This window comes from Monodelphis domestica, chromosome Y, assembly GCF_027887165.1.
Source record: "Monodelphis domestica isolate mMonDom1 chromosome Y, mMonDom1.pri, whole genome shotgun sequence".
Classification (NCBI taxonomy): domain Eukaryota; kingdom Metazoa; phylum Chordata; class Mammalia; order Didelphimorphia; family Didelphidae; genus Monodelphis; species Monodelphis domestica.
Genome location: NC_077236.1, coordinates 2,386,047 through 2,394,328, shown reverse-complemented (window position 1 = coordinate 2,394,328; position 8,282 = coordinate 2,386,047). Strand labels below are relative to the sequence as shown.

The 8,282-nt window shown below is 41.7% G+C and overlaps 1 long non-coding RNA gene across 2 annotated transcripts; it reads right to left on the bottom strand.

Moving 5' to 3' along the window:
* Positions 1-1,676: 1,676 nt before the first annotated feature.
* On the bottom strand, positions 1,677-7,442 carry LOC130456224 (uncharacterized). Of its 2 annotated transcripts, XR_008914817.1 has the most exons (3): positions 7,305-7,442; positions 5,192-5,284; positions 1,677-1,901 (listed from the first exon to the last, which is right to left on the bottom strand). It is a non-coding gene; the product is annotated as an uncharacterized LOC130456224 (long non-coding RNA). The 2 variants fall into 2 exon arrangements; XR_008914815.1 differs by lacking the exon at positions 7,305-7,442 and having other exon boundaries at positions 5,192-5,604.
* Between the last annotated feature and the right edge of the window lie 840 nt (positions 7,443-8,282).

Below are 8,282 nucleotides of genomic sequence, written 5' to 3'. Positions count from 1 at the left end.
AGAGAGTGAGCAAGCTGGGAGGAAAAGACTAGAGGTAAAAAGAAACCTAGACCAGATATCCAGGAAAGGCGGAGATAGAAGTGGAGAAGAGAGTGGGGATGAAAGTTGGGAAGGGTAGAGAAGGAAGAAGTAGAGAGGGGGAAGGAAGAGAGAAATATGGCTAGAGAGAAGGGAGGGAAAGGGAATGAGTGGGAGAGAAAGGGGAAGGGGAGGGGGTGGGGGAAGAGGGAAAAGCTGATGGGGAAGGTATTTGAAGTTTCCCTCATTCTGGGCTCTGGGTCCATGGGGAGAGCAAAAGAGAAGGAGATGGGGACTAGAAGTAAGGTAGAGAGGGGATAGAGAGGAAGAGGAAGACACAAAAAGAAGGGAAAGAGCAATAGAGGGAGGGGGAAGAGGAGTGGATAGAAGGAAAAAGAATCAGAGAGAAAAGAGGGTGAGATCCAGAGAGAAGCACCCAGAGACAAAGTAAAATAAAGGGAGAATCACACAAGAGACAGACAGCGACTGGGAGAGAGACTGGGCCTGAGATGTCTAAAAATGGAGACGGAGGATAGACACAGAGAGAGAGGACAAGTGACACAGTGGATGAAAGAGAAGAGAGATGGGAGGGAGGGAGAGAGACACAGTAAAGAATTAAAGGGGAAAGAGAGAGCGAGAGATTGTGTGATAGAAAGCCAGGGGAAGAGTCAGGGGAAGACTAGAGGAAACATGTTTGTGTGTGTGTGTGTCTGTGTGTGTGTGTGTGTGTGTGTGAGAGAGAGAGAGAGAGAGGAGGACAAGAAGGGAGAAAAAGGAGAGAATGAGAAAGGAATGGAGAGGACAGAGGGAGAAAAAAGAAAGAAGTGAAGGGGGGGGGAGAGGAGAAGACTAGAGGGCTGAAGACCCCTAGACTGGCTACGGAGTAGGAAAAGTATAAGAGTGTGGAGGGGGAGGGAGGACCAGAGAAAGAGGGGTGGGGTGGCAATGCAATGTCCCTGAAAATCTGCAGGGATCTAGGAGAAAAACATCCACAAGTAGAGGACAAACTGTGGGAGTAAAAACACTGAGGATAAGCAACTGCTTGACTGCCGTGTTTGAGGGGAGATGTCTGAGGAGAGACTCTAAATGAACACTCTAATGTAAATACCAACAACATGGAAATGGGTTTGATTCAAGAACACATGTAATACCCAATGGAATCCTGCATCAGGTATGGGAGAGTTCTGGGGTGGGAGGAAAAGAAATGATCTTTGTTTCAAGTGAATAATGTTTGGAAATGCTCAAATAAAAAAAAAAATTTTTTAAGGGATAGGGAAGGTAAATACATCCTGATAAAAGTGAGTATTGATAATCAGGAAATAACACTAATCAACATGTATGGCCAAATGGCATTGAATCCAAATTTGTAATGGAGAAACTAGGAGAATTGAAGGAGGAAATATATGGTAAAACTATACTAGTGAGAGATCTGAATCAATCACGAATACTTTCTCTATTTTGTTTGGATTTTTTTTAAAGTGCCGCTTCGTCACTTTAGATTTTATTAATTTCTCCCTTTATTTTTAGGATCTCGAATTTGGTTTTCTTCTGGGGGCATTTAATTTGTTTGTTTTCAAGTTTTTTGATTTGCATATCCCAGTCATGTGATAAAGTTAGATCTTATAACAAATACTCATATATTCATAGAACAGAATATCTGTCAGTGACTCAATGATATTCTTCTGTAGTTAAATTGTTTTTCATATAAGTACATTTCTGTGGATAGTGTGTTAGACCTGCCTATGAGGCCGTGTTGTTGCCTTTACAGTGCATGTGCTGTTTTTCTGGTGTCCTGTGCCAGACACCTCTGCAGTCTGTCCTTTTTCTGAGCAGATTTTCTTGCCATCAGATGCTTTGGGTCATCCTCCATAGACTTCACGTATCTGAGAAAATAAACAGAAAATCTCGACCCTAAATGAAAGCCTCATTGGGTCTTATAAAGTTAGAAAGTAACTGAACATATATACCTTCAGTTTTGAACCTTAGGGCTTATAAATTCCTTGGAGCTCTTTTGGCCATAGCTTGCATTTAAGCCATGAGCTATTCGATTCAGCCCATCTATTGCTGTTAAAAGCACTGCTATCCCAAGATGTTTGTAATAGGCAACTGTGCACAGTTCTTTACAAGTTCTGTAATCACTTTTGCTCACTTCTTCATTTTGAGCTTAAATCCATAAACCAGGAGAGTAAGTATCTCCCATCACCTTGCCATGATTAACCTTTTTTATTTCAGGAGCATGTTGGAATGCATCCTGTGTTCCAAAATCTGCAGTGGATACCTTTCAGAGCTGAAAATAATCCACAACATTTTGCATTGGCAAGGAATATCATTTGCTTCTACAGGATATAGATGTACAATAGATGAGGCCCTCTGTTATAGCAGAGAATGCTAGCAGCCATCTGCTCAAAGCAAGCAGTTTCACAGCTAGTTTTGTTTGACTTTGCAAAACAGAATGCATGGATGCATAAACATTTGCTTTTTTAAACCAATAATCATAAAACCATCATACCATAAATCACGTATGATTTTACCCATTTGTGCTGTGATCTTAAGTATTTGTCTATCTGTATACAATTTTTGATTTTTCCAAAATTCATATTATCGGGGCAGCTGGGTAGCTCAGTGGATTGAGAGCCAGGCTTAGAGATGGGAGGTCCTAGGTTCAAATCTGGCCTCAGACACTTCCCAGCTGTGTGACCCTGGGCAAGTCACTTAACTCCCATTGCCTAGCCCTTACCACTCTTCTGCCTTGGAGCCAATACACAGTATTGACTCCAAGACAGAAGGTAAGGGTTTAAAAAAAAATTCATATTGTGCAATCATTAATATTACAGTTCGGTCTTATGCTGTAAAAGTATATGCAGCATTATCAAGTGGTTGTACAGGTGTTATTATTTCTAAACTATAACAGTTAGCTTCATAACTGAAAATATCTCGATACTGTGTCTAGAATTATTAGTTTTTACTGCAAAAATAGATCACATTGTGCAAGTAACATTTAAATTTGCATTATTATCATAGGTCTCATCTTACTATCATGATCAGCTTCAATATCTGTAATTTGAGTAAGTGGCAGTATTGCCCATTTTAAATCATTAATAAGTCACTGGACTGATTAACAAATTACTGGATAACCTTAGTAATTAACTACTGGTTAACAGATTGAATCCTTCCAACCATGCTTCCACTCTGCTGAGAATGTGTCTTATTTTTATAATTGAAACTATACTAGTTATAAATCATTTGCTTTTTGGATAAAGTTGCAGTAATATGTACTTTATATAACGTTTTTGAACTTCATTCAGGTTCTTTAAATAATCTCTACTAAATTTTTTTTATCTTTGCTGCTCTTATGTCCTGTTTTAAAAAATTTTAATAATTCCTCCATAGTTAAAAACTTGTAACGTCAGTGGCTGGGATGCTACCCTCTAGGTTGCTAGGTCACCTTATGTTTAAAGGTAAGTCACATGGCTGAGAGAAAAAAATCCATGCAGCTTCATATCTAAGCCCAAACCTTAAAAATTCCTGTTTGCACCTTAACTACATTGTAATTTATACCAAAATTTCATTGTAAATAAAACATCTCTTGTCCCAATATTCTGTAGGATATCACAAAAGTCAGAGAAAGATTTTTAACTCTTCTAACTTTCTCTATCACGAAATATAATCAGACATTCCTTTATAATTTTGCCATGTCCAACCTAAATTAGAACAATTTAAATTCTTAAATTTTATTTCACTGTGATTTCATCCTGTTGTAATTATCTTTGTAAAGTCAGATTTTTCCTCCTTCCTTTACCTGGCAGCACCTCAACCAAAGGACTTCCTAGATCCCTTTTTCAATGCTAAAAGAGTGTAGAGGTTTGCTGATAAAAAAAAAAAAATCTTTTACTGTTTGACTACAGAATCGCAAAATATCTTTTCAAACTAGGCTTTTCTGAATTTTTAAAGTGTCTCAGAATTGTTTCATTAAGTTATTAATTTTGCTTAGACCTGTGGTTTTATTAGCAAAGGTGTTTAGAAATTATCTCTGTTGCAAATTGATTCTGATACTTAAAGTGTCTTCCTACTCAGGTGAATTGCATTTAAATTCCTCATAACAATGGCCTGTTAAGCCTTCACAGTTTACCTGCTTACCTTCTGATTTGCCATATGAATTTCCTTATGATTTTTAGTTTGATCCTTGCATGAATTTAGAAGGAAGTAATTTTTTAAATAAAGAAATTTTTTTTTGCAATAAACTTAGATTTGCTTGAGATGAATAATCTGGCTATGTAAATAGCTGTCTTTGCCCCAACTCAGTAAACTGAAGTGACAAGAACCTGATTAACATATATTCTGATTTGCATTTGTTTAGAAGGCTGGATTTCAATGCCTCTTTCTTAGGCCTTAGTGAATTAACCTTTGCAGCTTCCAAATTAAATCTTAATTCCTGTTGGAGAAGTATTTTTTACCTGCCTTTTACTTCTATTGTAGATGTGACATTTTTATTTTCCCTTGGTAATACAGGGAAAGCTAAATATCCTGCTTCCTCTTTTACTGCAGAAGGGAAGAGAACTCCATGAAGTTGGGGGGAGGGGTGGCCAAGAGAGAGGTTAGTGAAAGGGACGGATAGTCTGGAGGAGGGGGAGGAGAGTGGCATGCCCCATTGTCTAAGGGAGGGTAAAGCTTTGGAGTTGTAAATGACTCTTTTGTGTCACTCCCTTCTGAGTTGTGGCCCCTGAACCATTGGAGGCTCCCTAGGGAATGGGCGACTCTCCTCCTCTTCCCCTACTTCAGCATTCTCTGATGCCTCAGGAGTGCCCGGTTTCAAAGCCTGCTGTTTTGATTCCTGAGTTTGCAAAGGTCCTTTCTCCCCAGAACTAGAAGTTTGGAAAGGTAAATCAGCCAAGATCATTCTCATGACCGACCACATGTTAAATATTGTTTGCCTGACCTGTTTTCCCTCATTCTTATATTCTTTCAGTCTTTTGTCCTATCAGGTCCCATTGCTTAACCTCTAAAACCCCCATTGGCAGGAATTCTGGATAAGCTGTCTGAATCACTTTAACAAAGCTTTGAGTTTAGCTTTAGAGACCTTACTTCCTCCCTTTTCAATCAAGGACATTAAGAGTCGAACCTAACAGGTTTGAGAGGAAACAGATTGCCCCATCTCTGGTAGAGAGAGCCTTACCTTCTTTGGCCACAAGAGAAGTAAGCCTCCTCAGACTCTGCCCCGACCATCCTTTGTCAGTTCCCTCGTGTGATGGGACAACTCCTGCCAAGGCTGTGTGAAATAAAAGGTTAAGAGCCCACATGTGGCACCATATGAGACACCACCTGCGAATATCTCAAGAAGAGAGAAAGGATAGTAGTTTAAATTCCACGAGGGGCGAGACGGAGCCGGGAGATGGCAGAATTGAGTCAGAAACCAAGATGGGTTGATTTTAATGGAGCCACAGCACAACTCCAGCTACTGGAAATCTCAAAGGAAAAAACCCTTTTCCCTTCTGGAGAATGTCTCTGGATGAAGTCGTGTTTCCTTCGGTGAGCAAAATCCTGGGTGAAGGCGGAGGTACTCAGCCGGGGGCCCACGGTGGTAGACTCGAGCGATGAAGAGACCTAGACTGGATGAAGAGTATAAAAAGTATAAGAGTGAGGTCAGGGAGGAGCAGAGAAAGAGGGTGGTTAGAAAAGGAGAGAAAGTTGGGAGGGACAGAATGGAAAGGGGGGGGAGGCGAAGGGCAGAGAAATCCGGCTAGAAGGAGGTGAAGAGAATGAGACGGAGCGAAAAGGAATTGTTGGAGGGTAATTGGGCCAGCCCACGGAGGTTGTTGGAGCGGGCTGGGGAGGTTGGCGAGGGGGAAAAGGAGTCTGGAAGTCATGTCAGGTTGCCCGCCACCAGGGCACTCGCTAATTGCCCGCCCGTTTCTCCTGTTAATCCTCGGTTTCCCGGGGTGTAGGTGTAACGTTTTACATCTGGGGCCTGCAGCCACCGTCTCCACCCCCCCCCCTTTGTGGCCCCTCCCAGGAACTCCCCCTTCCCTGCCCCCCACGGCTTTCGCCTTTGGAACAGTCCACTGTGCAGTTCATGGGCGTGTCCGTTGTCCAATCGGAATCTTTGTTTGGCGTTGCTACCCGGGCGGTTCCTTTTAGATTCTCTGGGTTTTCCGAGGAGGAAATGTAACTCTCTTTGATACAACTTCTGAGGTAAGTCCTTCAGCCCCTTAGAAAATGATTCCGTCTTCTTCACTATGGGTCTTTTTTGAGCCTGTATCTCTGAGCCTCGGTGCCTTCCGTGGCTCTTTTCCTGAGCAGTAATGTACTTGATTTTGTTGACTTGAACCCTTTCATGACTTTTGCCCTAACTCCACCCCCCACCCCGCTCCCACCCCCCCCATCCTTCCTTTAAATGAGGCTGGAAGACCCCTTTCTCTTCCGGAGAATGGGTCTGGATGGATTCGTGTTTGCTCCGGTGAGAAAATTCTGGGTGGAGTCGGTCGTCCTGTGCTGTTTCGAGCAACCCTGTGCATTGCGAGGCTGTTTCCCGCATTTCTCCGATCCACGGAGAAGCCAGTGATTTCTGTCCCTTTGCTGATCATGGAGGTGTGATTGCTGTTCCCCCCTGAGAGTGTCAATAAAATACCGGTTTCCCCCTTGGAATCTCCGGTCAAATGGGAAGTGGAAAAATAGGTTGAGAGGGGTGAATAGAAAAGACAGAGGAAGGAAGGTAAGGAGGGGGGTGGGGGGGGAAGAGGTACACAGAGGGGAGAAAGCAAAGGAAGGAAAAGGCCGTGAGAGAGTATCAAAAAAAAGGTGAGAGAGTATCAAAAAAAAGTGCATTGAAAGAGAACCATCAGGAAATGCGGGGCGCTGTAGTGTGGAGTTGGGAAAGAGAGGTCAGGACACGGTAGGCTTAGGGGAAGGAGTGAGGAGGGTGACAAAGTGACGGATCAGGGGACAAGACGGGAGAAAAAAGAAAGAATCAGAAGAGGGTGAAATGAAAGAATGGAAAGACAGTTGAAGAAAAGAGAGAAGTGGAGGAGAAGAGTAGAGGGATGAAGAGATGGAGACAGCACACAGAGTAGGAAAAGGATAGGAGTTGTAGTCAAAAGGGGAGAGGGGTAGGATGGATCAGAGAAAGGTTGGATGTAGAAGAAGTGGAGAGGGGATAAACCTTCGAAAGGACAGAGCAGGGAAAGGTAGAGGGGGAAAGAGGAATTGAAGATGGCTAGAGGGAAGAAAAGAGAGTGGGAGAGAAAAGGGCATAAAATATGTGGGATAGTGAACCAAATATGTTCTCTTACCAGTCACCAGAATGTTGAAAATATATAAGTACTCAAAGATCTTTTTGTCTCTGGTCTGAGCAATATAACAACTGAAATCTCTGCCACACTTTGACCTGGCTCTGAAACAGAAATAGCTTTGGAGAAGTACACAGAAAATTCTCTTTTTGAACTTTGAACACTGAGCATTCCACTTCATAATAGCTGCAATTATTCAACAAAGAAGATTCTCTCTGTAGTCAGTAGTTACCCAAGAAGTACAGTTTTAATACAGGGCTAGAAATTGACTAGAAATTGAATATAGAAGTCAGAGAAAATGTCCCCATAAAACTAAGGTAAATTCACCAATTTCTCCTGCGTTGTCAAATATAGTAGTTGTTGGCTCTGGGTAACCGAGGATGACGATTTTCTCAGTGCGTTTTCGTTCATGGTGTGAGATTTAAAATGGTTGAGGTCTTAAACTGTAGTGATTAAAATCGTGGAAGATATAAATGATGATAGATATAAGAGAGGGTGAGTAAAATTTGACCTCAGAAATATGTTTCACTACAGTGTCTTGGGTTTAAAATCAAATATAAGGTGGTTGGCAGGGAAATATTCCCAATTTTTCAAATACCCAAGTCAATTGGGTTTTATAGATATTTTAATTAACAATACAATGAGTAATCAAAGAAAGAGATAGAGAGTAAGAAAGGAATAAGTATGAAGGGCCTCAAAGCCAATATGGCCTAGACCTGAGTCTTAAAAAAGAAATCAGACAGTTTTTTATAACTCATCATAAGATCTGTCTAAATAAGGATTTTTTTTTAAAACCCTTACCTTCTGTCTTGGAGTCAATACTGTGTATTGACTCCAAGGCAGAAGAGTGGTAAGGGCTAGGTAATGGGGGTCAAGTCACTTGCCCAGGGTCACAAGGCTAGGAAGTGGCTGAGGCCAGATTTGAACCTAGGACCTCCCATCTCTAGGCCTGGCTCTCAATCCACTGAGCTACCCAGCTGC